Source organism: Carlito syrichta, unplaced genomic scaffold (genome assembly GCF_000164805.1).
Source record: "Carlito syrichta isolate Samal-C Ts95f unplaced genomic scaffold, Tarsius_syrichta-2.0.1 Scaffold309019, whole genome shotgun sequence".
Lineage (NCBI taxonomy): Eukaryota > Metazoa > Chordata > Mammalia > Primates > Tarsiidae > Carlito > Carlito syrichta.
This window is the reverse complement of record NW_007253115.1, coordinates 95,404-102,909: the sequence shown is the minus strand read 5'-3', so window position 1 is coordinate 102,909 and position 7,506 is coordinate 95,404.

Below are 7,506 nucleotides of genomic sequence, written 5' to 3'. Positions count from 1 at the left end.
AGGAGGGGGAACACTGTCCTACCAGTAGAGGGAGCACTCTCCCCGCTGGACTTGGGGTGAGTGGACATCTGGCAAGTTCACTGTGCCGTGTCCCGAGCTCAGGGGAACTTTATTTTTATTGCAAATCACACAGTCCCGTGACGCAAGGGGGCCCCGTGAGCACATGCGGGTCATATGGGTGAACAGGCGATGACAGAGTTGTGCATGCCATCTCCCGGCCTCAGAAGTTCGTTCCTTGTAGAAGGCATCCCGGGGGTCTCTGCCTTCCCTCCTGAACCGGCCAACGGCCCCAGTTGCCTTGGTGGCCAAACAGCCTTGACTTTCGGACCCTGGCCTGCCATCTCCTGCCTGGGTGACTCTGGTCCAGCCACTTAACTGCGCCCAGTTCAGCGTCCTTGTCTGTCCCTCTGCCATAGAAGTGTGTACCTGGCAGGGCCGATAGGAGGATGACGCCGGCCGCTGACCTGGAGAACCCCAGCGGCAGATACAGCCAAGCCACGACACACGGGGCGTCGCTGCACCTGGCACTGTCCTGCCCCATGAGCAAGTGTCCCAGTGGGCCATGCTGGCTCACCCAATTCTGTTTCCCAGCTCCCCAGGGTTGACCCTCAGGGTTGGCCGGTCCCTTGTAGTTTAAGGCTCTTTCCCGTGATGTCTGCAAGGGGCCCTCAGACACACCATCCCAGAGCCTCAGGACAGCCCTGGCCAGGGGAGAGCAGAGTCCAGGCCTGCCTGTGAGACAGGAGCCATCCGGGACTTCACGGGAGCCCGCGGTGGGAGACGCTGGAGGGAGATTGGGGGGCAAGCCCATCTCCCCACGAGGCCGTCCAGCCTCTTGCAAGGCAGAGGAGGCAGAAAGGCTCTCGTCCTTGCTGGAGTCTCAAGAGCACTCAGTCCTGAGCGAGACACACATGCACACGCCCCTCTCGGCACGGCACGTGTCCGGGGGATGTCTGGGGGCGGGCTATGCTGTGCACCTTGATGGCAGGTACTGGATGCTTGGGGCAGAGGGTGGGAGAGAGGCTGCTTCTTTCTTACTTTGTACCTGTCTGGACCTCTTGGATGTGTGCTGCTGCTAATTCAGCTTGGTAAACAGACATTTGTCACTTAGAGCTCTGCGTTGACACATCGCGTCCAAAGCGACCTTGACTCACGCAGTCTGCCCTGCACCCTCGGCTCCGTCTCTGACCCTTTGGCTGCCGACTGGCGGCTCTCCGATAGATGCCCCATGCAGTTGTCCCAGCTCCTCCCAGGGCCACAGGGGTTCCTCTGCTTCTGGCCTCAGCTTGCCCTGCTCTCTCCAGTAGCCATCGAGGAATGACACTCGTATCCTGTGTTCAATGGACTTTTGCACATTTTATATTGGGTTTTGGTCTTTTTCGTATTGGTTTTTGGGAGCTCTTTACTAAAAAAAAAGAAATCAGCCCTGTGTCTGAAAGGAGTTGCAGGCCTTGTCCTTTGGGTAGCTGCCTTTGAGTTTGTTCGGGTGGGGTTTGTGTTGCGGGAAAGCATTCCTTCCCTTCACTGCCCGAAGCGTCTCGCTAGAGTGGAAGCCAAGGGTCCAGCAAGCCCAGCTGTCCTGGACACGAGGAGGGAGCACCGACTTCTGAAGGTGCCCCCCTGCTTGGGTCTGCGCTGGGGAGGGTACCGTCCCAGGACCCAGAGCCCTGAATAGCAAAATCACGTGACTTCCAGCAGACGCAAGGCAGGCTGTGCTTCCTGCCAGGGCCCAGCCGGGCTGGGGCAGGGAGTCATGTGCAAAAGGCCCCAAGGGCGTGGCGGACTCGCAGCTTTCCTCCTTCCTGGATCTGCATCCTCCTGGCTGGTCAGCTATGACAGGGCTGGGACTGGGCGGAGAGACGAGCCCTGGGGAGGGTCCTGGGTCCGATGGGGAGGAAAAGAAGGAACGGCCCCAAGAAGGGGCGGGGAGGACGCCGCTGGAGAGGCAGCCTCGAGGGGACTGAGGCGCTTCTGCAAGCAGAGCCCTTGCCGGGAGGAAGGGATGTTTTCAGGGGCCAGCGCCCATGTCGGGGGCATCCAGCCGCCCAGGGCCATGGCAGCGTGGGGGTGATGCCTTCCTGAAACCCTGGGAGAAGGGGCAGGTGGAAAGCCCACCGCATCACCCAGGGAAGATGCCAGGGAGAAGCGTCTCGGCCGCCTCGGCAGTTGCCGCAAGCGCTATCCTTCCCAACTGGCTAGCTTCTGTGTGACCTTGGACCAGCCTGGCTGGACACTGGAGCCCCTCGTCTGCGGGAGCCATCCAGCCACCTGGACTCTCCTGGGTGTCCCATGGGGTCTGTGCATGGCCCTCCTCCTCCAGCCCCCTCCTCACTCCCTGCAGCCCCACGGGGCAGCCTCCACCCCGGCGCTGCCTGGCTCCCTGCCGACTGGGTCCTGCTCTCGCTGCCTGAACTTCGGCCTCCTTGGCAAGGACGCTGACCGCCCAGCTGGCTCCAGCCTCCTTCCAGTCCTGTCGGCCACCAGCCAGAGTCCTGCTTCCGGACAGTCCCCACACCCCACCCGCACAGCCCCTTCCTGACCACCTCTGGCTATTTACATGTCCGCCCCCCGAGCAGCGTGGCCCTGCTGTGTCCCCTCCCCTCACCCGTGGGAACCCGCAGTGCCGCACACTGGATCAAGCCGCCACACAAACACCGACTCCACCCACCTTTACCACATGAGCCAGTGTAGGAAGTCCAGAGACAGGAAGGGTCCAGGGTTGCTCGGCCCCACGGCTCTCGGGCGTCATGAAGGCCTGGGGTCTTTGCTCTTTCTGCTCCGTGGTCCTCACTGCTCCTGCCCTCTGCACAAGCATGGGGGCTGCAGAGGACAGCGGGCTGGGAGTCTGCTGCTGAAAACCCAGGAACTCGGTGGAGCTGCTGGGAGCTGGGAACAGGCAACGGGCAGCCGGGGCTCTTGTTTTGGAGGGTGGGTTAGCAGGTCCGAGGCTGCACCCTGTGGCCCTGTACCCCATGGCCCTGCAATGGTGTCAGGGGATGGAAGCGTCTACTTATCTTATCTTTGCTAAGAGCAGGGGAACTTTTCCTGGAAGTCTCCCAGAAGATCCCATTTCCTCGGTCTGCTGTGCCACACACATGCCCGTGTTTTAACAGAAGATTGGCAAGGGGTCAGATGGGGCCAGCTCCCCGAAGGGCAGTCAGAGCTCTCCTAGCTGGGAGGGGGTGAGAATCAGCGGGGTGAGAATCAGTGCGGTCTTTGGTGCACACACGCACACACATTCTCTGCCCTGGCTCCCACGGAGGCTCTGGTCTACAGGAATGTGAGTTCTGACCCTCGAGGAGTCTGCGAAACTGCCTCACCAGGAAAGCACGAGGCAGCAGAAGAGACCACCCACAGGTCATTTTTCTCGGGTGCGAGGCCTACCTTGACCCCAGGGGTTCTTTTCAGCGCCACCAAATGAATAACTGTCCTGTTTCCACTTGATCATATATTTTCTACAAAGAAACTCATAGCCAAAAAGGATTAAATGTGAGTCAGGAAGAGAATGATATTAATTTTTTTAATTTTTATTTTTTCAGAGACAGGGGTGGTGTCTCACAACATTGACCAGGCGGCTCAGAACTCCTGGCTCAAGCGGTTATCCTGCCTCAGCCTCCTGAATAACTGGGACTACAGACATAAGCCACAGTGCCAGGCCACGTGGGTTTGTGTGTATTGACATGCTGTTTGCATTTTGTTTGTTTCCGGCTGGGGTCTCACTCTGTTGTCCAGGCTGGGTGCAGCAGCACAATCACAGCTCACCAAAGCCTCTCACTTCCGTGTTCAGGCAACCCTCCCATCCCAGCCTGCTGAGTAGCTGGGACTACAGGCCTGCATCCCTGTTTTTCAGGGGCTTTTTGTTGCAAAAAGTTCTCGCTGTGTTGCCCAGGCTGGTCCCGAACTCCTGGGCTCAGGTGATCCTCCTGCCACGGCCTCCCCAAGCGCTGGGACGACATGCTGTTTGAATTAAGTTAAATAGATGCAAGGCTGAATCACTAAGCCGTTTACTCACCACTCAGGCTTAATCTAATCCTGGCTTCCCTCGGGCTTGGGCAGCTTCTAAGCTGGAAAGCACCTGTGTCCCTTCTGGAGCAGCGTCTCCAAGGTTTGTCTGAGGTGGCAGACCTCCCCAGGGTCCCGTGCCGTGTCCGGCGCCAGGCTTCAGCCTCACAGTCCCCGCTCTTCCTGGAGGAGCCCTGGGACGCTCTTTGAGGAGTCCACGGGGCCCAAAGCGCGCCTCTCTGCACCCCAAACGCCTCTTGGTCCTTTCCCTCCTGTAGCGAAACAGGAACAGCGACCCTGGACCACGTGGCCTGCGTGCGCAGGCTTAGAAGGAGAAGGCAGCCACGCCCTCCAGGTGACTGAAGAGATGCTGGCCTGGGACTGGGCTTCCAGGGCTGGGGTCCCGGGGACCCGCGCAAAGGGCACGTGAGCAGGGCCGGCAAGGACTCTCGCCATCTGGGGAGAGGACGGATCACTCCTGGTCATGGGGAGCGCCGCTTTCCTCATGCGTGTTCCTGCTCTCGATTTTGTCTTGAAGATCTTCAAATGCACAGAGACACTGGAAGGACAGGACAGCATGTCCGTGTCCGTGAGACTTCACACCCATCAACATGCCGCCCTGTTGCCGCTCTCAGCACCCTTCTACGCTGTGAAGGAAGGCACAGACACCGGACAGGGCCAACGCCATCCACCCTCAACCTTCAGGACGCTCCTTTTCAGAGAGGACCTTTGCTTCAAACCTCGACGCCGTTTCCAATCGAAGGTGGCCATCTCGAACACGGTCTAAAATCCAGTCAACATTAAAATGTTCCCAGTGGTTCCAAAAGTGTATACTATCCCTGGATTTCGCAAACTGGTTCCTATATCGTGTTTGGTAGTTATGCCTGCAGCTGATTTTAATCCAGAAGAGTTGTCCTATTTTCTAAGATGAGGCCGACCTCTAAAGACACCAGACCACAAATGGCGCCGGTGCCAGATGGGTCCGACTGTCCTCTCAAGCCGTCGTGACTTGCTTCTCCAGCATGAGGTCCGGTGACAACTGAGGCCTGACTCGATGCAGGTGGAGGCGGTCAGCACCCTGCCCCGTGCCCCGGCCCCGGCCTGGAGCATGAGGGCAGGGCGCTCTGGGACCACCCTCCGGCCAGCAGCATCCTGGGCTGTGGTGTCGGGGAGCCCCACGGGGGCTGGGCCTGGGAAGAGCCCGGCAGGGACACAGGCACCCGTGCTGCAACATCTCTCCCCACCCCCAAATGGCTGCCGGATCCCCCACGCAAGCCACCTCCAATCAGAAGCCAAAACGCAGGAGAGCCTGAGCGGCAGGGCCTGCGGAAGCATGTCCCCGGGGGTGCAGGGCCAGAAGGTGACAAGGCTGAAGGGGCGGGGTGAGAAGTGCACGACTTGACCATGCTTCCTGGGTCCCGTCGTGTGTGTGAGCATGCAGATTAACAATTCCCAGGTCACATCATGTGAGCACGCAGCTTCATCACGCTTCCAAGGTCACACCATGAGTGTGAGAATGCAACTTAACCACTCTTTCCAGGTCACGCCGTGGATGTGAGCTCATGGCTTCACCACGCTTCCAAGATCATGTCATGATTGTGAGCACACAACTCGACCGTGCTTCCTAGGGTTACGCTGTGAGTTTCAGGTTGCCTCACACCAGGGGACACAAGGTGTCAGGTGGGCCCCCCTGCCAATAGAGCTCAGCGTGGCCCCTCAGTGAAGGCAAAGTCGCCCCGTCTCCCCACCAAGGTGCAAGGGCGCAGTTCACCCCGGCCGGCGGCGAGCTCCGGAGACCTTGGCTGGGCGTGGTGGGTTTCTGCCCCCCCCGCCGAGTTTTCACGTAATTACTTCAGCATCCACAGACGCTCACCTGGATCCATTCTTGCACTGGGAGGTGCAAACTGTTGCCTTTGCTAGGTTTTCATTCCATATTTGATTGAACCATGTAAATTTTTGTTTACTAAGAATAGCTGAGTATCCACAATTCTGTGGGGCTAAACGGAAACATGATGACCCAGCACCGTCAAACGGCAGAAGTCTGTCCTTCCTCCTGAAGAGAGAGGCGATCTTCTGCTTCATCTCCCTCAAACAGCAGCTCTCAGAGGGTGGCAGGCCAGGGAGAGCCGACCTGCTGCTGTGAGGGCAACGCCCCTCCCCCTCGTCCTCCTCCCTCTTCCGTCTCTCTCTCTCCCATTTTTCTTTGTAAGGCCCAAAGTAAGTGTCCCAAAGCTAGTTAGTGGGGCTCCTCCAAGCCAACTCCTTGAGAAGCCTCCTTTGCACCTGGGGGACTTCTTTCTGGAGCTGGGGGGGTGTCCTAGGCTCTTCTGGGCTCGGTTCTGTTCTCTGCTCCAGGCCTCCAAAGAAACCTGACTCGTTTTAGGGAAAATGGCGTCAACACATCCTCGCCTGTGCCCTGTGTTCCCGTTGCTGCTGAGGCCTCCGTGTGTCGGGCACTGGGAGGCCAGAGCCCGTGCTCAGACACACGCCACGTCCCTTGCCACATTCCCAGTTCCATTCGAGCGTGATCGGACAGCCGGGACTCATGTCGGGAGCACGGGTGTGAGCTGGCCTCAAGAGGAATGCACAACAGCTTCACACATTTCTGTCTGCAATATAACCACATTCACACACACACACACACACACACACAAAAGCTAAAATATAAGAAAAGAGAATAACGTCCCCCCTTTGAACACATCCGTTCTCACTCTTTTCATGGCAGTCCTTGGTGGTTAGGATTTCAGCAGTTGGAGAGACAGAGGGAAGGACCTGCAGCAGGAGCGTGGGTTCTAAGCCGGCTGGACCACGGCCCCACATTCATGCCAGGCATTCCCGTCTCCAGTCCTCTCCACACGGCGCCTCTGGAATCCAACAGCAATGAGGCTCCCAAAAGGACTCTAACAAGTGTGCACGACCCTGGGCAGACCCTTGGGCCGCTCCTCCCCCGGGCTGGAAGAAGCCTTCACCCCAGGCACTTGCCTTTGAACCCCAGGGCCCACGTTCCCTCGCCCGTGACAGCATGCCCAAGACTACCTATGACCATCCCTCTAGTTGCCTGGCGATACTTAATCCACCTTTAAGGCTGCATCTAATTTTCAAATAACAATGTTATTTGAATCCCTTTCAGTCAAGTCTATCCGTTTTCTTAACGTCATTAGGCTGAGAGGCGCAGCCAATATTCTGATGTTTTACCAAGGAGGTGACTGACTCGCCTTCCTTACAGGCCGCAGAGGAAAGACAACCTGCTGATACTGTTGAAACACACCACGGTGGAGACAGGTGGAGGCATCGTTATGGAGACCATAGGTCTCTCTCCTCTCTTGGATTTTAATTGCGCTGTATACATTTACACAGCCCCACCTGTCTTGTGACTGAACTGAACTGCTTTGGACCTAAACCTCGTTATCAGCAAATGGTAATTTCAGTAATATGTGACCACACAGCCATCTGTCGACTGCCATGGCTTATCTACAAGGTAAAGAAGTTGAGTTGATTCATCTC